The following is a 27,047-nucleotide window of genomic DNA, read 5'->3' on the forward strand; positions in this document are numbered from 1 at the left end:
CCCGTGCACCACAACTACCGAGCCCACGCGTCACAACTACTGAGACTGCGCGCCTCAACGAGAGAGCCCATGTGCCACAAACTGCAGAGCCCACGTGCTCTGAAGCTCCCGCACCACAGCTAGAGAGAGAAAACAGGCCTACCAGAACTAGAAAGAAAGCTGCGCGCTGCAATGAAGAGCCTGCACACCACAACAAAGATCCCACATGCCGCACCGAAGACCTGACACAGCCAAAGAAATAAATTAAATAAATTAAATTAAAACCTTTTGTGCTTCAAAGGACACCATCAAGAAAATAAAAAAGACGATCCACAGAATGGGAGAAAATATTTTCAAATCATATATCTGATAAGGGACTTGTATCTGGAATATATAAAGAACATTTACTTATAAAGAATTCAATAGTATCAAGACAAAAACTCAGTTTACAAATAGGCAAAGGCTCTGAATAAGCGTTTTCCCAAGGCAGATATGCAAATGGCCAGTAAGAACTTGCAAAGATACGGGGCATCAGTAGTCATCAGGGAAATGCAAATCAAAACACCAATAAGATACCTATTCACACCCACTAGGATGACTATAATCAAATGTCATATAACAAAAAGTGTTGGTTAGGAAGTGGAGAAAATGGGACCTTCATACAAAGCTGGTGGGAATTTAAAATGGTGCGGCCACTTTGGTAAACAATCTGGTAATTCCTCAAATAATCAAATATAGAGTTACAGTATAACCCACCAACTGTACTCCTAGGTATATACCCAAGAGAAATTAAAACATACGTCCATATGAAAACTTATACATGAATGTTTATAGCAACATTAAAATAGGCAAAGTCAGAAACAACCCAAACATCCATCGAATGATGAATTAACAAAATGTGGTTTAGCCATACAATGGAATATTATTTAGCCATAAAAGGGAATGAAGTGCTGATGAATTCCACAACATGAACAAACCTCAAAAACATTATGCTGGGCTTCCCTGGTGGCGCAGTGGTTGAGAGTCAGCCTGCCGATGCAGGGGACACGGGTTTGTGCCCCGGTCCGGGAAGATCCCACATGCCTCGGAGCGGCTAGGCCCGTGAGCCATGGCCGCTGAGCCTGCGCGTCCGGAGCCTGTGCTCCACAGCGAGAGAGGCCACAACAGCGAGAGGCCCGCGTACCACACACACACACAAAAATTATGCTAAGGGAAAGAAGGCAGTCACAAAAGACCACAAATGCCATTATTTCATTCATATGAAATGTCCAGGATAGCGAAATCTACAGAGTCAGAAAGCAGATCAGTGGTTGCTTATGGTTGGGAGCTTGGCAATGGGGGGATAGAAGGGTGATAGCCAAAGAGTATGGGGTTACTTTCTGAGGAGATGAAAATGCTTAAAACTTACTATGGTGATGGTTGTACATATCTGTGAACACACTAAAAAAGGTTGAATCGTACATTTTAAATAACCGTATTGTATATGAATTATATTTAATAAAGCTGCTTAAAAATATTTGAGCCATGGCTATTGGGGTCTACTTGTTACAACAGTTCAGCCTATCCTAACGAACACAACCCATAATCTCACAATCCATTTATATGCTTATTTTGATATATATCCTCCATACTTTGTTTTGCATAAATATAATTTTTTTAAAAACAACATTCTTTTTTTTTAATGTTGACAATTGCATATAACAATGAATACCAATTTTTTTCTTTTTTCGGTACGCAGGCCTCTCACTGCTGTGGCCTCTGCCGTCGTGGAGCACAGGCTCCGGACGTGCAGGCTCAGTGGCCATGGCTCACGGGCCCAGCCGCTCCATGGTATGTGGGATCTTCCCCAACCGGGGCATGAACCCACGTCCCCTGCATCGGCAGGTGGACTCTCAACCACTGAGCCACCAGGGAAGCCCTCTTATAGTTTTAAATCTTGAGTTGACCAACAGTTGAGGTTCCTTTGTCTTTCAATTTTAATTTTACCATAGCATATCAATTTTTAACTTTTTTCTTTTTTTCTTTTTGTTGTTGTCATGTTTTACGATCAGAAAGATTTCCTTAACTTTAATACCAATCTCTCTAGCATATTTTTAAATTAATTTTTATTGGAGTATAGTTGATCTACAATGTTGTGTAGTTTCTGCTGTTAGTTTCTGTTGTGTTAGCAAAGTCAATCAGTTATACATATACATATGTCCACTCTTTTTTAGATTCTTTTCCCACATAGGTCATTACAGAGTATTGAGAAGAGTTCCCTGTGCTATGTACAGTAGGTTCTTGTTAGTTATCTACTTTATATATTGTAGTATGTTTATGTAAATTTCCAACCTTCTATCTTTTTCCTCTAAATGTTCCTTTTTATAGTACCCCATTCTTTTTCATGAACATAAAATCTTCTCTTATGCCTCTGAAGATATTAATTACAGGGTTCTTTTTTCGTGTTGGTCTGACCTCCACCTTGTCTGCTTTCTCTGGTTTCTTTTCTCCTTCCCTCTTGCCCCCCAGTTTGTTCACTTTCTTCTCTGTCTTTCATCGTAGAGGGTTACTTTAAATATATGTTTTTCACTGGCTTTTTGTGCTTGTTTAAAAGTGAGGCACTCATGACTGGAAACTATTTGTGTGTGGGTGCAGTGTGCTAACTGGTGAGCACACTGTACAGTCAGAGAGTGGGGACCAGACTCCTTTGTTGTGGCTCCTCAAATGTCAGTGTCAGGAGTTCTTTTATCTCACCCTAGACGGTGTCTCCAGGCAGAAGTCTAGTGCAGGCTAGACACCTCCTAGCCTGCACTCTTAGGTATGGCTGCCCGCATTCTGGCTGCTGGCAAAGGCAAGGGGGCTAGAGGTAACCCCGCTCGGGATGTAGAATGTCCCTTGATCCCCTTTTTATCCCCTTGCCTTACTTCTATCCTTAGCTGTGTGGCCATCTGCAAGCCCAGAGCTGCTCCATTTCAGTCTCTTCCCAGGGCACCTCTGTCTGTTCAACCCACTCCAATCAGTTCTCCATCCTGATCTCTGCCCTGAAGCTTCTCTTGTCCAGGTCCTCGATGGCCTCCGTCTTGCTAAATTCAAAAGCTGTTTTTCTGTCCTCATCTTACTCATCCTCTCAGAAGAATTCAACACCGTTTAGTATTCAGTCTTCCTAGGAATCCCTTGTTTATTCCGTGACAAGAGGTCTCTCCACTCCCTTCCCTTCGACAGAATTCCCTTCTCTGATTCACTTCCCACAATCTTTTACAAATGTAACACAGACATGCCACTCCCCTGCCTAAGCACAGTGAAGCACCTCATCACACTTCAAGTGCATCCAGTTTCCTTAACATGACCCCAAAGTCTCCATGTCCTCTCTCTCCACCTTCCCCTTCAGCTCATCTCTGACCACCCTCTGTGCACTGACTCTGCCCCAGCCAACCTGGCCCTCTTCCTGTGCCTGAAACACACCCAAATTGGTCCCCTGAGGGAGTCTTGCACTTCAGTTCTTCTCCATTAAACACCCTGCTGTCAGATCTTCCCAAAGCCGGCCCCTTCTCCTTATCCAGCCTTCAACTCAAACATCACCTGTTCACCCAACCCAATGATGTGTTCCCACCACCATGACCTCTGCTACACTTACTGCATCAGTCAGTTCTATTGTCACCATGACATTTAAAACTGTGTGATATGCAATGAGGAGAGGGATGGCGGGAGGGACAAATTAGGAGCATGGGATTAACAGATACAATCTACTATACACAAAAAAGGGTTTGCTGTAGAGCACAGGGAATTAATTATACCCAATAGCTTATAATAACTTTTAATGGAATATAATCTGCAAAAAAGTTGAATCATTATGCTATACACCTGAAACTAACACAATACTGTAAACCAACTACACTTCAATAAAATAAAATTATGTGATATTATCTTGGTTACTTCTTATACACTTTCTGTCTGAATCCCCTACAAGAATGGAAGCTCCACGTGGACAGAAGTATTGTCTGTTTTGCCCACAAGTGCCATCAAGCGGCACCCGGCACACGGTGGATCCTTGGTAAGTGTTCACTGCGTGAACACATGAAGTGGTTACACATGTGGTGAGCTCTCTGTGGGAAATCACTGTAATGCAGCACAAGAAGGATCCATTTGCAGCTCAGTCTGCCACCTACATGGAACGCTTCCCAACAGAACAGATTTAAAATGCTCCTTGACCACCATGGTCCCCAAAACTACTTATCACCACACAGAGCACAGAACTTCTACCCAGAAAGGCAGAGGACACACCTCACAGAGCCACTTCTCATCAGCAGAAAAGCAGGCACCTAGCAAGCAATAAAAATCTCCCACAGAAATTAGTTAAGAAAAATTCAATGCCTTGAGACAGAACTTTGGACAAGTACACAAGTAAATACTAAGAATTTAGCACAAATCACTGCAGTATGTGGATAAGCAGAAAAACATCCAAAATAGTCTAAAAGAGACTGCTCTCTTGTTCCCACTGCTTATGGGCTCTAGCTACTTCCTTGGTGTGAAAGAACTAAAAGTTGGCATCAGAATTTTCTGTAAATCTTTTAGTTTACACTTATATAAATGTGCATGGTAAACTGTATATGGGTCTCCAAAACAATGGTGAGGAATTAGTCACGCTCAACCAATTCTGACTTAAAGAATATTTCTTGATATTTCATACATGTAGCATACAAACGTGTGGACACTCCTGTACTTTCTTTAAAGTGTGAACACTTTTTGACCCTAAAATTCTACTTTAAGGAAGTTAACCAAAGGAACTAATTAAGAATGTGAGTTAATTTGGGGCTATAAGGACAGTCATTACAATATCATTTATAATAGCAACCTAAATGTCCAACAGTACGAGAATGGTTAGAGCCATCTAAAAAATTATTCTGTGGAGAAATATTTATTGGCCTCGAATGATTTCTCTAGGTTGAAAAAAGCAGGTTACAAAATAATATGATCCCATTGTATTTATACGATACATATATATACACATATATATACATCTACTATACATGGAGAGAGAGAGGAAGAATATAAATACCAAAATGAAATTTTAAAAGCAGTTTCTCTAGATGATAATAATAATATGGGAGATTTTTTTAATATTTGTTTCGGGTTTTTTTATCCTAATCTAAATTTTCTGTTTTTCGTATAACGAATAGCTGCTACCATTGCAATATGAAAGAAAAAAGCCATAGAATTTTAATCAAAACTTTGTCGGTGATCAAAATGGGCACAATCAAGTAGGAAATACGCTTTACAGTGGTTCTTAATCAGTTTATCCCACCTGAAAGAGCCACCCATAATGCACACATGGACGACAACACAAGCCTTTAAGCCTAAAATAAACTGATAGAGCCCAGCAGACACCTCCGATTTGGATCTCTCTAGACACAGCTGGAGGACCACTTCTTCCTTCCTAAATCTGTCTAATCCTTTAACCTCCATGAAGCTACTACCCCAAGCTTCTCCCTTTAGCCCTCTCATCAGCGTTTTTATTCCTCTTCTTTGGCTCCTTGTCTTAGCCTGGGCTGTCATAACAAAATACCCCAGACTGGGTGGCTTAAACAGCAGAAGTTTATTTCTTACAGTTCTGGAGATGGGATGTCCAAGAAAGATACAGGCTGATTCAGCGCCTGGTGAGAGCGCTCTTCCTGGCTTGCAGACGGCACCTTCTCTGCGCGTCTTCCATGGCCTTTTCTTGGTGCGTGCGCGCGGGGGCCGGGGGGAGAGCTCTGGCTCTTCGTACAAGGCCACTTAATGCCATCGTGAGGAGCCCACCCTCGTGGCCTCATCCAACAACAGTTGATTCCCAAAGGCCCCTTCTTTAAACACCAGCACAGTGAGGGTTAGGCTTTCAACACACGGATTTGGGGGGCGGGGGAACACAAACATTCAGTCCATAGCACTCCTCTTCTCATTAAATATGAATGTTTTCCAGGCTCTGTCCTGATGTCCTACACATTCTCCATCATTCACATGCATCGGTGGTTTCCACCCGTCTTTTTTTTAAATCTCAAATATGACCCAAACTCCAACCCCAGACCCAAATCTTCCCTGAGTCCCACAAACGGCTCAAACTCAAATGTCCTGAAGTTTATACCCTTCTCCAATCTCACTTTAGGATAAAGAAAAACGAAACACATATGAAAAGGGGGAAATTGCTCAATCCAGGATCTTAAGACCCAGACCTTAGCATGAGGGGTGTGACTGGCCTCGTGTGGAACTAGCAGTGGTCCCAGGTGCTGATGTGTCAGGGCCATGAAATCCCCGGCCCTTGGCCTCTCTGAGCTGGCAGACATCTCACTAAGTGGACTGCCAAAACATCCAAACTGTGGGACACCTCTAGAAACAAAGGGAGCACCTCATGTCACAAATGGCATATCACCTGTCTTCTTGAGGTTTCACGAGCCAATCAAAGTAAAAGCAACCTTGGAACGAGTTAACATCGTGCTTCTCACCAGACGTGGCCTAATTCACATTAGCCCTGGAGATTTCTAGAACATACGCCAAATTTCCTTTTTCCTTTTTATACTTGTTTTATAATTACTGAATAAATGCTTTTATTTAAAAATTGAAAAAACAAAAAAAACCCTGCTCCATTTCAGTCTCTTCCCAGGGCACCTTTGTCTGTTCACTCCTCTTAGCAGCCCATGCTCTAGCCATTTCTCTCCCAGGTTAGGGCTCAGCTTCTAGGTTTCTCCATCACTCAAATCGGAACGGTCTTTGCAACAGGCAGATCTAGTGCATTTCGCCCACTGAAAATCCTGGGATGGCTTCCCCTTATCCCCGGCATAGGATCCTCTAGGACCTGGCTCCTGCCTGCTGCCCACACCTCCACGCTTCGGTCTCGCTCACTCTTGCTGAACTTGCTGTTTCTGAGCAAGCCACGTTCTGTCACCTCCACTCCCTTGCACGCGCGTTTACTCACACCTTGCTTCCTGTTCCCAACCTCCCAGCTCCTCTCCTACCTGAGAACTTCCCTGGGAACCCTCCCCCGCGTAACCCGCCGAGATTTTCGAGCTCCCTTCTACTTGCTCCTGGTTGTACCTCAGAGAGCCTCAGGGTAGCCAGACCCTGCCGTATTTTGTACTAAATGCCGACCTCTCTCGCCACTGTATTGCGAGCGCCCAGAAAACAGTCATGGGGTCTTTTCACCTTTCTTCTCACATGCGATTTTGGGCTTAGACATAAATGATCAAGAAATATTTTTGAATGAGTTGATGAATAAAATAATGAGCAAACCAAAGAATGACTAAATGGCACCAATGACCTCTAAGATTAAAATATCCTTCAGAAGTGCTGAGGAATCCTTGTGGCCTTGGATATGCAACATTGGAATTGGGGGAATAAAAAGACTACAGGAGTTATTTGTGTTACACGGGTGTCAGGAGAGTCAGGGTAATCTGATGTCGAAAAGATGTGAGATGTTGGCCTGAAGAGCTTTGCAAGATTCTCTACAATTTGATTTGGTGATTTTTCTACAGCCGTTGAGAAGGAGACACTGCAGCTCAGACCCACTGTTTTTTAGAAAATAAACTTCAAAAGATAGCCAAGGGAAAACAAATCCCACTGAAAGCAACATTCTGTTAATCAGAGACTCTGAGGTGTGACCTGCCCAGGCAAGCTCTTCTGCCATTTTATATTTCCTCTTTAATCTATCCCTGGATGCTACAGTTTTCAACTCGCAGAGATTTAAGAGACACTTTGATTAACAGACTTGATCACTTCTGCTCATGTTTATTTAACCAAGGTGTTCTCCTCTGCGTTTCACATTTCACACCCCCATAGCACCATTCCCCACCCCCATAGCACCATTCCCCTTTTATTACAGAAACTGAAGAATGTGATGGCCTGCCAGACAGCAGAGTAATTTATGAAAAATATATTTTTTAAAGGAGAGTGTATTAAAGCTTGAAAAGAACTCTGAGCCTGTTGCTATTTTAATTTTAAATAGTCTATGCAAATAATTAAATGTCAGCTCATACTGACGCCATCAAATTTAGGAGAGTATATGGTATACAACCCCAGAGTCCTAGGAAATATTAAATCAGATTTACCAGGGCACTGCTTCATATCTTGTTTTTGACATGAAACAACAGTATGAATGGGGTGAAAAAGGAACCAACTTCCAAAAACCTCTACCTGCTATAAATGTTTCCATACGCACCACTATTCTTTAAAAAGAGATGAAAAGAAACAGAGATGAATTCCAAATATATTTAAGCACTAAATCTCTCTTTGGTCTTTTATTTTTCTCAAGTCTCTCCTTCCTCACACTAGCCAATTTCAGATATTGACTTCCAGGAGAGGACGGATGAGAAAAGCCTGTATTCAGTGATAATAAGGTAATGAATGCTGCTCACCCTACTTTAGGACAGTTTAATTTGGATATTTACCTGAACTTTGCTCATGACTTTGCACACCTGGGTCTCAATCAGTCACACTAATGTGCACTGTGTACTGTGTACTATGTAGTGTGTCTCTGGTGCAGCTATTCTAGATCAGCAGGAAAGGAAAATCCCTTCAAAATGACATTGAAGGACTTCCCTGGTGGCACAGTGGTTAAGAATCTGCCTGCCAATGCAGGGGACATGGCTTCGAGCACTGGTCCGGGAAGATCCCACACGCCACGGAGCAACTAAGCCCGTGCACCACAACTACTGAGCCTGCGCTCTAGAGCCCGCGAGCCACAACTACTGAACCCGGATGCCACAACTACTGAAGTCTGCCTGCCTAGAGCCCATGCTCCACGACAAGAGAAGCCACTGCATTGAGAAGCCCGTGCACCGCAACGAAGAGTAGCCCCCACTCGCGGCAACTAGAGAAAGCCCGCACACAGCAACGAAGACCCAACACAGCCATAAATAAATAAATAAATAAATTTTAAAATTCTCACTAAATAAAGTGACATTGAAAAAACACAATGGTCAGTGAATATTTATTGTGTGAAGAATTGTGCTACATCATAGATGCTCCATGATGAATATGACACTATTACACTTTTGAGAAAAGGGGATAACAGCAGAAAATGTGCCTTCTCCTTTTAAATTCTTAATTAGTGATTAAGATAAATTCCTATTTCCAGAGTACCTAATAACTGGTCATCAGGAGATGGACTAGAATCAAGCTGAATGTCAGAAGGAAACCAGTTTTTTTTTTTAAATTAATTAATTTATTTATTTTTGGCTGGGTTGGGTCTTCGTTTCTGTGTGAGGGCTTTCTCTAGTTGCAGCAAGAGGCGGTCACTCTTCATCGCGGTGTGCGGGCCTCTCACTATCGCGACCTCTCTTGTTGCGGAGCACAGGCTCCAGATGCGCAGGCTCAGTAGTTGTGGCTCACGGGCCTAGTTGCTCCACGCATGTGGGATCTTCCCAGACCAGGGCTCGAACCCATGTCCCCTGCATTGGCAGGCAGATTCTCAACCACTGCGCCACCAGGGAAGCCCAGGAAACCAGTTTTGCATCCAGAATTGGTTGGCTATTAACAACCAATCCTGTGATGACAAAAGCTTAGCACTGACATCCACTGCCCGTGGCAGACATCACTAATCAATTAACGGCACTTGGCCATCCCTTCCACAGATATGTACTGGGTGTTTCCTACGTGTCAGGACTCTAACTGGCACAGCAGACACTGCAGTGAACAAGGTAAACACAGTCCCTGCCCTCCTGGAGCTGACATTCTACTGGGAGAAGAAGGCAATACGCAAGAAAGGGTATTTCAGATAATGAGAGGTGAGAGGAAGACAATTAAGCAAGGAAAGGAGATGGAGTGTCTGAGAAGAGGGAGGAGGAAAGGTACTTTAGCTGGGGTGGTCAAGTCCTCTTGGTAGAGGTCACGTTTGGGGAGAAACTTGACCAGTGACAGAGGCCCAGCCTGACTGACTCCTCAACAGAGGTCTCCTGGCAGCCATTACCAGCCAACTGCCGATTGGCTGTGCTATGGATGAACCCTGTACAAGGCACGCTGTGGAATGCAGAAAAGTCCAAGGTAAAAACCATTCAGTGGAGCTGGGGGAACACATTTAATTACCTCCAACAGCACAAGATTCTGAAATACAGAGTGGAAGGAAGACTTAGAAAACTTGGATTCTCGTCTTCCTTTCAACCTTTTCGATTCTCAGTTTCTTCATGAGTAAAATAAGAGGGTTGAACCCAATGGTCTATAAAATTCCTTTTAGACCCTATGGTCAATAATTCTAACTAAAAAGCAAAGTAGGGTTTTAGGCAATTAGAGAGATTAGCTAGATTAAGGAAAGAAGTCTTTTGTAAATGGGGTCATTTGAACAGTCAGAGGGAAAAAAAAAAATGTAGTCACAGCTTCTTGGAGTCTTCTTGGTCATCTCAGGAAGAGCCACAATCAGCCCCTGGTTTTGCAAACAGCTTCAACTGCCACAATGCAAAGCAGTGTTCACCTTAATCTCTAGATGAAAACTAACTGGTGTGGTCTTCTCAGCCATACACATATTCAAAATCACCATCATCCCAGTCATCTAGTCATCTCGAACACAAAGGGCTACACAAAGGCAAATCACCTTGTTGTGGAATAAAGAGGAAAGAGTTACTAGAGATTCATCTAGAAGAATCCACCTTTTACTGCTGCCTGCCAACAGGAGAGCCAGAGCTTTCAGAAGTGACACACAAGAGAATTATAGGTTTGCATGGTAATGATGGGTCTGGATCAAGACTCGTATATTTGTTTCTAAAATTCCTGATCTTCCTTCACAATAGCATTAAAAATAGATCCCAAGTGCATGACAATGTCCCCCTTTTTACAGGCAGGAGTTCAAGTTTGGGTCATACAAATATTTGTATGTTACAGTGATATTGTGTTTTTAGATGATAAATGATTGAAATTCACTTTGCGGGTACAAAGCGCTTCATAAATACTTAATCTCCAGAGAGACTTCAACTTAGAGTGTCTGGCTCCACTTGGACTTCTTGTCCAAGTCACACAGGATCCCTCTCTATTTGTACACAGTTTGTGTCCCCAGCTGCTGATGGATGCTGACTTGGATCTGGCCACCCTGGCAGACTGAGACATCCAGAACAAGCCAGGAATGGTCTTTTGAGTGACTTACGATCCACAAATAGCCCCACCAACTCACTGTTTCTCTACTGTTCCATGCTCTGGAGCAAAGATGAAACTGTCTCTGTGACCCATCCTGGACCACAGGGATGGATGGTTTCATGGGAGGATATTCTCTCCAGAGAAGAGCTCATGCTACCACTCCAGCACTTTGGACGCATGAACTGTTCATCAGCCAAGTGACAGCTCCCACACACCCCAGCCAGGAGCTAAACAGAATGACCAAGGGCTCGTGTTCCCTGGGAACATACCAGAAAGGGCAGTGCAGATACCATCTCCTCCATTGTCCCCCCTAAAGCAACAGTTCTGAAGACACTCACTCAACACAGCTTTGGTCTACACTCCAGAGAGCCTTTAGGGCCAGATTGGAGTGTTCCCAGCCAGAGATTCATGGTTAGTGATAAAGCACAGCAGTGACATTATCTTCTTCCTAGTCCTCAATCTTCTAATTTGTAAAATGAAGGTTTGCATCTGTCTTTTAAGGCTTTCACATTGTGGAAAATAATTGGTGGATAAGCCTAAGTTCAAATCCCATCTCCGGCACTTACTGTTTGTGTGACCTGGTTTTCATTTACTTGTCTGTGTAATAAAATAATATTTGCTTCACAAGGTAATGGTAAGAAACAAATTAATTAAGCATATGAGTGCACTTGTTAAACCACAGTGAGCTGTTTCACATGATATATACAGTGAGAGTCCTCTTCCATCACCATCCAGCACAGTTCCCTCCCCATGGAGATGCTCACTCAACACTGGACTGATTACTTATTGGATTTAAGCTGACAATAAACTTGTACCTGTGGTGTAGCCCAAACTCTGCTTGAAAGAAGAGTTTATCTGGAGCATCTCTGTTGAAGATGGAGACCCCAGGCTAACCACACCTCCTCACTGGTGAAATCTGGTTATAGCATCCAGGCATGCAGTATGAAGGATCTGGGTAAAGAGAAAAGGAAATCAGGCACCTAGGAGTGAGTGTTAAGTGTACATTATCTGTTTCACTATCTTAGTGGCTTTAAGACAATTGCCATATTATATCTTGTGATTTTATGGGTCAGGAATTCAGGCCAAGTTTAGTTGGGGGATGTTTCAGTTCCACATGGCATCAACTGAGATCAGGCTGTGATATTTAGACAGTGTGATATTTAGGCTGAACTGGAGGATCCAAGACACCTTCACTCATAGTTGGGGGGCCTTGGCGTGAATGGCTGAAAGGCTGGGCTCAGCTGGACTGTCAACTGGAGTAGCTACATGTAACTATGCCAACATGGTGGTCTCAAGGTAGTCAGACTTCTGACAAAGTAGGCTGGGGCTTTGAGGTAGTGTTCCAAGAGACCAAGGTGGGAACTTCAAGGCTTCTTCTAACCAAGCCCTGGAAGTTATACAGCGTCACTTCAGCCACACTCTACTGCTCTAGTGGTTCTGTTGGACCACTAAGGCTGCTCCACATTGAAGGGGATGAATAGCAAAGAATCTGCAGCCATCTTTAATCTACTCAATACCTGAACTTCAGTTCTGCTTTCTAGAATGAGCTGTGGGTACCACCCTTTCCATCCTCTCATCCTTCCCAATGTCCTGCCAATGTCTTCCTCATGTAATAAGGAAGCCAAGACTGAGATACCACCAGGGCAACAGAAAAACCTCAACAGGTAACCCCCAAGTGGAGTTGCCAGATAAAATACAGGATGTACAGTTAAATTTGAATTTCAAATAATTAAAATAATACTAATAACTTTTAGTATGCATTTTTGGAGACATACTAAACAAAAAAAAAGATTGATCATTTGAAATTCAAATTTAGCTGGGTATTTTTCTTTGTTAATTCAGGCAACCCTACCTCCAGGTGACCTACATGGGCCATGTAGAATTAGGAAGAAAAAACTTAATTTAAGCCATAGAGACTTGGGGATTGTTTGTTACAGCCAAATAGCCTAAATTGACTTAATTTCTCATTTTGGATGAAAAATATTTTGATTAGGCTTAAGTGCAGCTCTAATATTTGAAAGGAAGTCGGCAGCTCCTCTACATAACAAAAGAGAAAATTGAAAGCTCTGGGGTATCATTTGAGAAGGAGAGATGGAGAGAAAACTGATAAAACACAGCCTCAGCTGTCATGGAATCTCCTGTCTACTTGAAAAATAAAATAAGAGAAAGTGATGGTAGTGAGTAGTCCTGAGGGCACAGAAGTCACTGTGGGTTTGGAGGAGGCATGGAAGGACTTCGTGGGAAAGGTAGGCTTGCCTGACCTGGGGATGGCCCAGGATTTAGACACCGAGGAGCTGGGAGCAGGAATGTCCTGTGGGAAACAGCACGGCCACTTTTGTCTGTGCTGTTACTTTCCAGCTTCTTCAGCACCTGTGGGCCTAGGCTTCCGGGCAGAGATGGAGATAAAGCACCAGGTGGCCAATGGGCCCTAGTTCACAGGACTGCTCGGATGCTGACAGATCGATTGCATGCCACCACAGAGGTGTCTGCGACTACCCTGGGCCTCTGGACCCAGAGATGAAGTAAAACCACCTTGTTGGGGAGTTGATGTTTCAACACACAAATCCAAACATTTTCGCTAACTTTTGTCTGAAACGTCAGTGTCATAGGAAATCTCCTTGATAGTAAGGGCCTGGCTCTCTTCATCTTCATGTGGCCCTACCCTACACAGCCCCACCCTTAGTGCATGGTGGGTGAAATAAGTATAAGAACACAATCAATGGGACAAGGCCCTAAATATATTGTGAAACCCCTTTAGCTGCTACAGCTACTCCTTTTGGCCACCAGGGGGCGGCATGGTGTCTTGAACTACAAACTGGTAGGGTTTCCGAACCAGGATGGATGTGATTCTCAAAAAACAGTTGGTACCAGGATGCCAGCTTCTGCCAACAGTTTCCTGGGCCCACAGCAAAGAGAGACAGAGAGAGGTAGTCATTTTTTTCCCTATAAAACTATTTATCCAATTTAAAGGAATACCCTTTGTTCTGAGATTGTCTTTCCCAGTACATGTTTTATCATGAAAACCTCCTTTCTTTTATGAAATGATGGCAACTATATGTGGCAGAGGGTTATTTTTTATTGTTAACATTCTTATTTAATCCAATAAATAATGGCAACTTGCTGGTGTTCACAAATGATTTTAGAAAATTACTTTTTGGGTTTCTGAAATCAAAAGTCAGAGATCCATTCGTGTAGAATCACACAGGGCCCAGGACAAAAACCGGGGTAGAAATAAAGCTCACCTTTGGGTCCCCAGCCTTCTTTCCCACCACCCATTGCTGCTTCCTTCCTGCCCAGCAGGCCCTGGTCAGCGGGTCAGCTCAGGGCCCTCTGCTCTCTCCCTGCCCAGCCTCCACCTCCTAGTTGAAACCCATTTTCAGGAAAGAATCTGCCATCAGCAGCTTAGTGAACATTTGAATCACTCCTTTTCTCGCCCAGAAAAACTGGCCTTCTGATCTCTGATTCCAGAATGCAGATGAATGCAGCCAGTTCAAGGATTTCAGGCATCAGCAGAGGAAGATGTGAGGTGAAAGCCAGTCAGTAAGGTGCTGAAATCAGGCCACCCAAGGGGCTTGACGATCCCAATCTGCTTTATCAGGGAGGCCAGAGGGGCCACCCCCAGAGCAAGCGGACCAGGTTCTCAGACAGAAGGTCCCAAATGCTCCTTCTTCCCTCACCTTTCTGGAAAGTCACAGGTCAAACCCGTTAAGTGCCTACGATATTCTGTTCCTGATAACAGAGAGCCTCCCATCCACAGGATCAGCACAGCCAGGGCAAGAGGTGACTCCCCAAATCATAAAGGCCTGCTTCGGTCTCACGCCAAGAGGTACTGGCCACAGTGCACGTGGGATACAGTACTGCACTAGTTTTAGCAGTGATTGCATCCAACAGATCCGTGGGTCTGCACTGAGACCCGCCACGGGCACCACAGGGACACAAAGGAATATGAAACACAGGGAGGCTGCCTGCAAAGATGCTCCAAAACAATTGCCAGAATTGAAAAGAGATGACAACTGGTTTGGGAGACTTGGAAAAGCTTCATGATCTGGGCCTGGAATAAAGGGTAGGGTTTTGACAGGAAACAAGAAAGGAAGGACCTATTCATCAAAGATACAGCCTGATCCAAGGGCTCGAGCAGAAAGTACGGGGTTGTGTGTGGGGCACAGGGCCCAGTTCCGTTTGGCCAAAATATCAGGCAAGTAGCAGGAAAACAGGGAAATGATAAGGAAAGGCAGGAAGGCTCGGCAGGCAGGCAGAGGTGGGCCTGAACCCCAGGGGCCACAACAGACCCCTCGGCAGTGTCGGTTGACCCTCTAAGCTCAGCTCCTTGACTATCAAATGTGGATAATGGGCCTTACTTTTCAGAGATTTAAATAAGAGAATGGGTGTGCAATTGGTATTACATTTTAGTTTACAAACCCAAGCAGTAAAAAAAAAAAAAAAGTTTTAAAGTAAGTTTTACTTTTTTCTTATTCAATTTCTGTTCCAAGCCTCATCCTCCCTGATGTGGGAAATGTCATGTTATGTAGTTCAGGACTCTGGCTGCAAATGTTCTGGGCCAAGTCGGGCCCACCCAGCCCTCAGTGCTGGCATGTACAGGGGCCTCTCTCACTCCACCTGCCCCTCACGTGTGGCCCACACTGACTGCTCGTCCACCATCCTCACTCCTGGCAGGATGAGTTTGCTGGGGCTGCCGAAACAGAGAACCCCAACCTGGGTGGCTTTAAAAAATGGAAATTCATCCTCTCCCGGTGCTGGAAGCTGGAAATCTGAAATCGAGGTGTCCTCAGAGCTATGCTCCTTCCAAAGTCTCTAGGAAAGAATCTTTCCCTGCTTCTTCTCGCTTCTGGTGGTCGCTGGCAATTCTTGGTGTTCCCTGGCTTGCGGCTGCATCCCTCCGTGTCTGCCTCCATCTTCGTGTGGCTGTCTTCTCTGTGTGCAGCTCTTGTCCAAATGTTCCCCTACTTCTAAGGACAGTAAACTATTGGATTAGGGCCCACCCTCATCCAGTATGACCTCGTTCTAACTTGAGGATATCAGCAAGACCTCACTGCCAAATCAGGTCACATCCTGAGGTTCCAGGTGGACCTGAATTTGGAAGAGACACTATGCAATTCAGTGCACTCTCTGAGAGGTGCCCTCCAGCCCACGGATTTCCCCTGCTGGTTCTATGCCTCTCGAAGGCACCTGGGTCTTTCCGGCCCTCTGCTGTGGGGTGAGGGGACAGCCTTCTCTGCTCTGAGACCCTCCCACCCTTCCTGTGTTCCCCCCAGGGGTTCAGGTCCTCACCCCGAGGTCCCATAAGCCCAGCCCTTCCCTGGGAACTTGGCTGAAGGTGGATGAGAGCAACGCGGCCTCCCTGGGCTCAGACCCACCAGCACCCCGTCTCTTTTCACCCCCAGTACTGCCTTCTCTCTCCCCAACCTGGGACCATTGTGTCTATTTACTACCTGTGCTCCCAAGTCTATCGGGCAGGGCCTAAACTTTTTTTTTTTTTTTTTTTTTTTTTAACATTTAAGGATGCTTTCATATTTTGTAGTGACATCAATTTTTCAATAGAAAATATTTGGCCAAGCGTGACACAGACAACATACATTTGAGCTTGGGTGAGTTTCTAGAGGTGATTTAAATGGTATGTGATAAAGTTATTTTTACCCTAGCTCATTGGTTCCTTTTTTTTTTTTTTTTTTTTTAGGCCTAAACTCCTGAAACTCAAAAGCCAAGAAAAGAACTCTCTTCTGCAGAGCTTTGGACTTCCTGACATGCATCTCACTGGCTAAACGGGGCCAAGGGGGTCTGCTAAGAAAACACCAGCAGTAAAGTGACTCATAATTTGAAAATACTATCCCACTGCCCCACTCAGCCGCCCAGCTCACTGAACGCGTGTGAAGGTCTAGTGTTGTCCCCGGGGTGTACATTTCTGTCACCCAGGATGACCGGCCATCTGGGTTTGCTTTGCTCTCAGTGCTAAAAGCAGGAAAGTACCAGGCAAACCAGAACACGATCGTCGCCCTGCAGTAAACGTCATGACCTTCCCCAGTCCAGGGATGCTAAACAACCCTGCGGGTGGGGATTACAGCTCAGGTCCTAGAATCCAAAGTGTTGAACAAACAAGAAGTCCCTCCAACAAAGGCTTTTCTTTTTTTAAACAGGGCTACTGGTTATAATGTCAGAGAAACGCCAGCAGCGAGGTGTTTGGTAACTGGTAGGATACCACAGAGGCACCACGGAGGGAGGACTCGGATAGCCAGGTCCTCTTGGGGCGGCTCACCCCACAGCCCTCCCCTCACACGTGGCCTTCTCTATGACTCTGGTCCACACTCGGCAAGCCGCTGCTCCAGCACAAAAAGAACACTCGACTACTGTTCTATGTTCTCGGAAATAAAAATATTGTAGGCTCGCCTACCCCACTCCCCCGGGACTCATTCTTCCCGGCTTGCTGCGTTTTGACTGCAGCCGGGCAGGCGTCTGATGCTGCAGCTCGTCTGAGGGGCGGAAAAGCAACGTGGAGTTCCACAGCCTGAAACCTAATTTCTGGTAGGAAGGTACCATCTGGTGGATATTGCGGAAACTGCTCACGTCCTGTGCTTGAAACGGAGCACCTGAGAGCAGCTCGCCCGACAGAATGCCCATGGAAATAGTACTCCGAGATGGAGCGAAAGCTCAGCATCCAGATACGGGCTCTTCCCCTTAAATATTGGACTCCACATACAGCTATTCTCAGAACCAATCAGAAGCATCTAACAGAGTCTGTTTCCTGGCCTCCTTTGTCCCATTTACAAGGACAGCCGTCCCCTTACCGGCGGTTTGGCTCTCTGCGGTTTCGGTTACCCACGGTCAACCACGGTCTGAAAATATTAATTAGCGAATTCCAGAAAAAAACAGTTCATACACATTTTAAGTAGCGCGCCATTCTGAGCCGCATGAAGAAATCTCGCGCGGTTTTAAATCCCGCGCGGTTTTAAATCCCTCCCGGATGTGACTCAGCGCTTTGTTGGGCGCAGCTGCCTATTGGTCACTTAGGAGCCGACCGGTGTCAGATCAACAGCTGGGAAGGCTCCGGGCTTGTGTTCAAGTCACCCTTATTTTACTGAATAATGACCCCAATGCACAAGAGCGCTGGTGCTGGCAATTCGGATGCCAACCAAAGAAAGTGCTCCCTTTAAGTGAAGAGGGGAAAGCTCTGGATGTAATGGTTGCTAAGATCTACAGTAAGAACAAATCTATCCGTGAAATTGTGAAGAAGGAAAAAGGAGTCCCTGCTAATTTTGCTGGCACACCTCAAACTGCAGAAGTTACGACCACAGCACGTGGTAAGTGGTTAGTTAAGACGGAAAAGGCATTCAATTTGTACAATAAGATACCTTGAGAGAGACCCATTCACATGACTTCTATTACAGTATATTGTTATTTATTTTATTTATTTATTTGGCTGCATTGGGTCTTCATTGCTGCACACGGGCTTTCTCTAGTTGCAGCAACCGGGAGCTACCCTTCGTTGAGGTGTGCGGGCTTCTCATTGCAGTGGCTTCACTTGTTGCGGAGCATGGGCTCTAGGCGCGTGGGCTTCAGTAGTTGCGGCACATAGGCTCAGTAGTTGTGGCTCGCGGGCTCTAGAGCTCAGGCTCAGTAGTTGTGGCTCACAGGCTTAGTTGTTCCGCGGCATGTGGGATCTTCCCGGACCAGGGCTTGAACCCGTGTCCCCTGCATTGGCAGGTGGATTCTTAACCACTGAACCACCAGGGAAGTCCTATTTCAGTATTTTGTTATGATTGTTCTATTTTATTATTATTGTTCATCTTTTACTGTGTCTAATTTATAAACTAAACTTTATCACAGGTATGTATGTATAGGAAAAACGTAGTACCTGTAGGATCTGGTACTATTCATGGTTTCAGGCATCCACTGGGGATCTTAGAATGTATCCCCTGTGGATAAGGGGGGGACGACTGTAAATCAAATAGCTATTCAGTGTCTATTCTGTTCCTCTGAAGTATAATTCTGCTTCTCTTTATCGTGGACATTCATCTCTGAGAGTTGTATCTTGAGAAATCTAGTCATCTCTCATTCGAAAGCCTTTTGCTTGTCGAGTCCAACTCTCCATGGACAGATTCACACATGTGGTTAATCCTTCTGTGGAGGGGTCCTCTCCACAGCTCACCATGGCCCCTTCCTCTGAGACTCTGCGCCCCTAATGAAGATGGGGGTCCCAGCATGCTTGTCTACCAGTCCCCGGCCGCAGTTGGTTGAGCTGGGATGGCCATCTCACTCAAGCTGGGCAGGCAGATTCTTGCCTTCCTGGCATTTGGGATTTGGAATCGGTATTCAGAAGCCATGAACTGTTGCAGCTAGATCTGCAGTGAGGGGGTACTGAGGGGCGACTGCTGCCACCACATGCACAGGAAAGCAACCAAGGCTGGCCGGCCACGAGCAGACCCCAGACTGGAGAACAGACAGCTGCAGAGACCCTCCTGGCTGTGCTCTGGAGCATTCCATGTCCCGGGTTGCACACTGGCCCTCAGACTTCATGAGCCTCACTGTGTCTACCAGGGAATTCCCCTTTTTCTACTGGAGCAGGCTCTGTGGTTACTTATAATTAAGACAGACACACACACACAAACACACACAGAGACACACACAGACACACACAACACACACTCTCTCTCTCTCTCTCTGAAGATCTGCCAGTAGATCCTGAAGCCCGAGCTGCCAGACCTCTGAGGTCACCTGGGGGAGTCAGAGGAGTTCACAGAAATAAAAAATCACTTCTAATAGAAAAAATTCTGAGGGACTCCATGCTCTATATAACACCTATAATCCACAATGAGATAAACCATCCTGCTCGGGCCTGTCTGAAGGTTCTAGCAAGGGAGGTGGCTACACCTCTGCCCGCCCGAAGAGCAGGTTTTCTCCGATCATCGTCCAGGGTGCAAACTGTTTCGGGGAGGAAGTGCCTGGTGACGGAGGAAGGAGACACCCACTCCCCATCACAGCAGTCACGCCGCAGTGGGTGGCAGACGAGGCAGCCAGAGGCTTCCCTGATGGCCCCTGGGTTCCCTGGGAAGCGACTGCAGTTTGGTGGGCCGGCTGCGGGAGGGGAAAGAGGCAGGATGAAGAACTGAGCTGCGATGCGGCCAGAGACCAGCCTCCGCCGTCCCCACGGGGAACTCTGCAGTGTAGACGGCCTGTCGGGGTTGCCCACATTGGGCGAAGACGTCCCAGCCTTTATACCGTCGTATCCGTCAGTCACTGGGTGTGGGTCGCCTAGCAAAGGCAAGCCCCGGGGCAGGGGGGCCCTCTACTGCGGTAGGCTGTCCGCTACAGGCCTCCCAGCAAGGGGGCAGCGAGTCCTTCCCTGAGGGCACCCCAATCCCTGACAACTAGCTGGGCTCCTAACGCGGTGTTTATTCCCTTGTTAAGGTGTCACTCCCGCTAGGAGACAGCATCTTTCCCGTTCTATTCTTTCTTACCCTCACGCAATGACAAACTGGCACGGGCGTTTACCCAAAGTACATTAAACCATCCCCCAAGACCAGGACCTGTACGTCAGAAACATGGGGGAGACCACCGACATTTGTTCCATGTTTGCTTTTGCCCCCTTCGCCTCTTCTCTTTACTATTTCTCCCCTGTTTTGGTTTTCTTCCTTCTCTCCATTCCCGCCTTCTACAGGTCAGAGTTGTGTTTTCTAAGAGGATAAGCAGCAGGCTGATTTGTACTAGGGGGTGCGTGATGGCTAACTGATCATTCCTGTCCGATGCAATCTTCTCTGTTCCTGCTGTGGTCCAGATGTTCATTTCACCTGTATCTAGACAATCTTTTCCTTGGTCTCCCTTCTCCATTTCTTCCCTGGTCCACCTCGACCACTGAAGCCACACGAATCAACTTTAAGTATCACTTTTGTCCCGTCGCTCCCTTGCTCAGTGTCTCTTCAGTACCCTACATGCTCAGTCCAAGGGGCACTGGACCAGAAGTCAGAGGCCTGAGGGGCTGTGTAGCTCAGAAATGAAGAGCACACGCTCTGGAGCCCAACTGCCTAGGGTGAATCTCAGTTCCAACGCTTTCTGGCTCCATGGCTTTGGGCAAGCTACTTGGACTCTTCTGCCTCTGTTTTTCCATCTGTGAAATGGAGGTGAAAGCACCATAACCAGCTGTGAGTACTCGATTAGATAATACACCGAAAGCATTTAGAATAGAGGCTGGTACACAGTAAGTGCTCTATAATGTCAGCTATTAGTAGCACTGATAGTACTATTATTACCACTCTCATTCATACTACAGTATTATTAGTACTATTATTTATGGTATTATCCTACTAGTAGTAGTACTTTAAATCACTGAGTACCAAATAACGGAGTGACCTTGACCTTGAACAAACCACTTTATCCTACTGAAGAGGGGCTTCGGTTTCCCCACCCTTAAACTGAGGGGATTGCCAAGTGTCCCTTCCAGCCCCGGAATTTTGTTTCTCTCCTCCTCTTCATGTCATTCAAGACCTACCCTGTCCACGCACATTACCATGTTATTGTATGGTGGCTGCAGTTTTCGCTTCACCCTTACAGAAGCCTTCGTTCCTCCTCCTGCCCAGCCTAGAATTGTCCCTGCGCCCCTCCATGTGCTCTCAGACTTACTAGATAGAGGACAGTTTGGTCTCTGTGATCTCTGTGTCTGCCTGTAGCATCTGGAGCAGCTCCTTCTTCATAGGCGTTCAGGAAGTGTTCATTGGCCAGACTGATGCCGAGCGCCCAATGACTTTGGCCACTTTCCAGCTACGTGTCTTCCCTGCCTCTCCCCCTCTGGAATCGCTCCCCCAGCAGAGGGCCTGGAAACGCTCTGATTTTTTTCAGTTGCCAATTTAATTTGCCACCATCCGTCACAAGGCAAGTTCCCAGAGGCCTGGAGCACATTTTGCTGGGGCTCCGCGTGCGGACGCATTCACCTCCAGGCAGAGGGAGTTCACAAACGAAAAACGACCAGGACCACAGTGGGAGGGAGGTGGAAGCCGCTAGAGACACACTGTTACAGCCTCTGGTTTCTGAGCTCTCCCCACTCTGTGGGCACTGATAGAATTTTAGGAGCTGTTCTCTAAACATTCAGAAAAACTAGTGTCCTTGAGTACAGACATCTTCCAGAAGGATGGCCTCCTAGATACATCGTTTATTCTTTCATAGGTTAACGCCCGCGGCACCCACCACGAGTAGTTTAAGGTTAGGCACCGGTAACAGAAGGAATTGACAAGAAGTTGTAAGATCCACACGTGTGGATGAGGGAGGTGGGAAATGCCATTTTTTTCCAGAAGCATCAATGATAAAATCTGTACTATCAGATAAGGAAGCCACCACAATGTGAATGAGTGGAGCAGCCTTGGACCAGTATCCTCTGCCGAGAAGGTCAAAAATATACTTACATATATTTCAGTCTGTGTATATTTGGGCCTGTTGACTGGCCATACTGGCTAGTTTGGGGGTTTTTTTGTTGCTGTTACTGTTGTTGTTGTTTCTTTGCTGCATCACTCGGCAGGTGGGATATTAGTTCCCTGACCGGGGATCAAACCTGTACCCCCTGCAGTGGAAGCGTGGGGTCTTAACCACTGAACCACCAGGGAAGTCCCCACTTGCTAGGGTTTTTAAAAATATGTATCCCTTTTAAGACCTAGCCAGATTTCTGGCAACTTCAACCCTCCAGAACACAACCAGGATCCTGGGGTCGGGTAAAAATATCACAGCATCGCTGCCTCACTGTACCACCAACTGGTGGTAGAGGAGGAGTACAGAAGCACTCTGGCCTGAGGGACCTGTATGTACACTCACAGCATCACATTCAGTGTGAAGCCCACTCAGTCTTCTGAGAGCCCCTTTTATGCTGCAGATACAATTCTGAAAATGAATACAAACCAGAAGGTCACCTGAATTCAAAGTCTGGCATTTCCCAGGTTCATCTTGCCAACCTCTGCAGCCAATGCTAATCTCAGTTGGTAGTGCCGGGTAACTCCATCCCTGATGAATCTGATCAAAGGTCTTGTGCCCAGTGTCTCTTGTTAACACATCATGGTGTGGTCCCGAACCTAGGGTTTGCTGCCATCTCTGCCACAACACGATAGAGGGGCTACAGACGGACTCTTGGGAGAGTGATCGCTGCCATCTAGCCTTGGGCAGTTGGGAGAGGCCTCCTCTATATGCTGTGCTGATATCCAACCTCCCAAACCCTAAGCGGGACGTTTTATCAACTTCACACGTTCAGAGTAAATCGAACAAAAAATCTCTGAAGGAGCCATGTTATGCTGAGGACAAGCCACTGGAGCTGGGGCTGTGCCATCCTCACCCAGGAGTGTCCCACCCGTCCTCTCTTCCCCTCTGTCCAAGAAGAGGACTGACCCATCAGTTTTCCAGGGTTAACCTGCCCCCTCTCACTTTCCATCCCACCAGCTCTTACCTCTTCTGGGAACTTGAATCAGAAACCACTAATCGACTCTCTCACCATGCCTCCTTCGCCCAGCCCCTGGGCGTGCTCCCCACTTCCTGGGATAAACAAGCCCACCCAACCTGTCCTCTTTCCCCTCCTTCCACCACTCTGCTACACGGAACCCTTTTTCACTCCTTTAGGTGCACATTTCTTGAAAAAAGCTGTCAAGAATCATTAGGTCTGTCTCAGGACCCTCTCCTACACCCCAGCACCTTGCAACCTGCTGCAATTCCCATTTCTCTTCTGAAGCTGATCCCTCAAAAGCCACCAGTGATCTTCCAGTTGGGAAATGTCATGACCTTTTCTTCAGCCTTCGTCTTGGTCAACTCTACAGCTTTTGGCATTCCTGCCAGCGATTTCCTTAATGTCCTCTGTTCTCCTGATTCCCAAGACACTGCACTCTCCGCGATTCTCATGCTAATGTCGTGACCACCACTCCTTCCTCCTTTGACTCCTCTTCCTCCTTGAGCCCCCTGCATGGCATTCTCCAAAGCCCTGTCCTTGCCTTGTTTCTCTCCTTTAACTTTCCTTTTTCACGATTTCACCATTCACCTCTTTGTCCATAACTCTTGATCTTCATCTTCAGTTCTGAAGGGTGCTACTGACCTAGAGATCTGTTTCCACCTGCCTCGTGGACGTTTCTGTTGTTCCCTTCCATACACCCCTCACAATCAACAGGTACCGAAGTGAACTCATCACTTTCCAGCCTAAACCTGCTCTATTCCTGTTTCTGCTGTCGGCATCAACATCCGTCCTCACCCCCGCCCCAGGCTCAGCACTGTCTTCCCTCCACCTCTGCCCGGGTCTCATGATGCACTGAACTCTGTCGACAGCCGCTCTTCACCAGCTTTCTCATACTCACTCTCTTGACCCTGTTCCCACACTGCATGCTAACTCAGGCCTGCCCTTTCTCTCTTCTGGAGAATTAAGTGGTAGGCTAACTTCTTGAGATTAATTTGTGTGTTTTCATGTTGTCATTTCCCTCCTCCATTCCATGAAGACAGCTGAACACTTGGTGCATCCTTGCCTCTCATAAAATCCTTTCTGGCTTTTATTGGAGAAAGCACACTTAATGCCTTTGAGGGCAACGAGGGGACAAAGGAGATGCTTTTAAGGAAAGAGGAGGAGAGACAGGGAAAGACAAAATAAAAGAAGTGGGATACTGTGCAACAATATAAAGGTAATATTAAGCACCAAAAATGAACATTGATATACACCAACCGTGTGGAGGAGTCTCATATATACAATGTTGAGTGAAAGCTGAAGGATTCTATTTATAGTAAATTCTAGAACAGGTGCACTAATTGACAGGGACCGCACTCAATGGAGTGGCTGCCTTGGGGTAGGGGGGAGGACTGAGTGGAAGGGGGCAAAAGGGAGCTTTCATGAGTGAGAGGAATGGTCTGGATCTTGGTTGGGCTGTGGTTATATGGCTATTCCATTTATCCAAACACATCAGACTCTACACATGAAGTCTACAAATGCCACTGATTGCAAAGTTTAATAAGAGGTCAGAGGGCTTCCCAGGTGGTGCAGTGGTTAAGAATCCGCCTGCCAATGCAGGGGACACGGGTTCGAGCCCTGGACCGGGAAGATCCTGCATGCTGCGGAGCAAGTGAGCCCGTGCGCCACGACTACTGAGCCCACGCACCACAACTACTGAAGCCCACGCACCTAAAACCGATGCTCCGCAACAAGAGAAGCCCCCGCAATGAGAAGCCCGCGCACCCTAACAAAGAGTAGCCCCCGCTCGCCGCAACCAGAGAAAGCCCGCGCGCAGCCACGAAGACCCGGTGCAGCCAAACATAACTAAATACGATTTGAAAAGAGGTCAGAGATTGGGAACGGGTGATGGGAGGAGTTCCCTGAGTATTTCTGATGGTAGCACCCTGCAGAGGAAACACCACTCGGAGGAGAGGGCTGTGTGGTCTTCAGGGGCCCTGGGCTCAGGAGAGCTCCCCATACCCTACGCCACAGGAGGCCACTCAGCTTTACAGATGTCAGTGCAGCCACGATGCAGTGGAGGGTAGGGGTCCTCCCCAAGCCTCTCAGGTACCTCATGAAGGTTTGAGATTTAGAGCGTCCTTGCGAAGGCAGGAGTGCCAAACAACGACAGACGCTGAATTTCCTATCAGCCCAGCAGAATGAAACTGAAAACTCAACCTGAAAGAAAGAAATGGGCGTTTCGTGTACACTAGACTTGATGGAGACTAGACTAGACACTAGGCTAGACCGAGAGTCATACCTGCTACAAAGGGAAAGACCTCTGATGTTTCTCTCAATCAGTGCTTCCCATCCACTCTGATAAATTAATCTTCCTAAATCACAGTTGGAGGTCATGTCTTTTTCTGGCTAAAGTCTTCAATGACTCCATATTCCTTAGAGAAAACAAAAGTCTATATCCGTTGGCCTGAAACTCAAGGGCCTCGTCAATCTGTCTGCCTTCCCAAACTCATTAGCCACTACTACTCCTCAGTCAGGAGAGAGTGAGAGGGGATGCTATGTAAGAAGAGACTATAACACGGGTCAGAGGAGCTAAGTTATCCTGTTGCTAGGACGTCACACTCTTCAAGACCATAGTTGATCCACACACCATTTGGCCAATATTCAGAGAAAGTGAACACATGTTAATACTTACCTAACCCAAATATAATCACAAGTGTAAATCTCGCAAACATTGGGATCTGTTCCAGTCACATTTTTCATAATAGCCACACACAGTAAACGTTTATGCACATGTGAGTTTGAGGAATGCGTGAGACAAGCCCAGGCTTTGGGATGAATCCCTGCTCTGCTCTGAGGGGAGCTGTGTATCCAACAATCCAACACGTGCACACACACCCATTCCAAGCAGCCGATTTTTCTCAGTAAGATACACTCTTCCACTTGCTCTCACTAAGCCAGACACTGAAATCCACTCAATTTAGCATGGACATATGTTGTAATTCTGACCATGGAGACGTAAGGAGAACTCTTCTGGGAGGCGTGTAGGAAATTGCCCGTTTTCTTAAAAAAGATCATCCAGGAAGAGAAATCTGTTCTGCGGCTGGACGTGATTATGTCTGGACAGGAGACCTGAAAAAGCAACCATTCACTGTCAACCATGGGAAGAGACAGCCCAAACACAGAGCCTCCCGTGCTGAGACTGGTACGGCAGAAAGGGAAAACAGGGTCCCTGATGAGGTCAGTGGATTATCAGATTAATCAATCCTGGAGCGACGTACCTATAGACTGCTTCAATACAAGATTACATTCTTATTTAGTTAATCCATTTGAGTTGGATTTTTCTGTTACATGTATCCAAATGGATTCTACCTTGGTCAAGTCTTTCACCCATGCTCAGCTTCATTTTTCTCCTCTGTAAATGGAGCTAGTGATGCTCAATTCATGGGATTAAGTGTGAAGTATCGAAAACACTGCCTAGCACAGAGTAGGTGTTCAATAGATAGTAGTTTTGTTTTTTTTTTAAATTTGGCCATGCTGCACAGCTTGCAGGATCTTAGTTCCCCAACCAGGGATTGAACCTGTGCCCTCAGCAGTG

This window comes from Hyperoodon ampullatus (genome assembly GCF_949752795.1).
Source record: "Hyperoodon ampullatus genome assembly, chromosome: 8".
Taxonomy (NCBI): Eukaryota; Metazoa; Chordata; class Mammalia; order Artiodactyla; family Ziphiidae; genus Hyperoodon; species Hyperoodon ampullatus.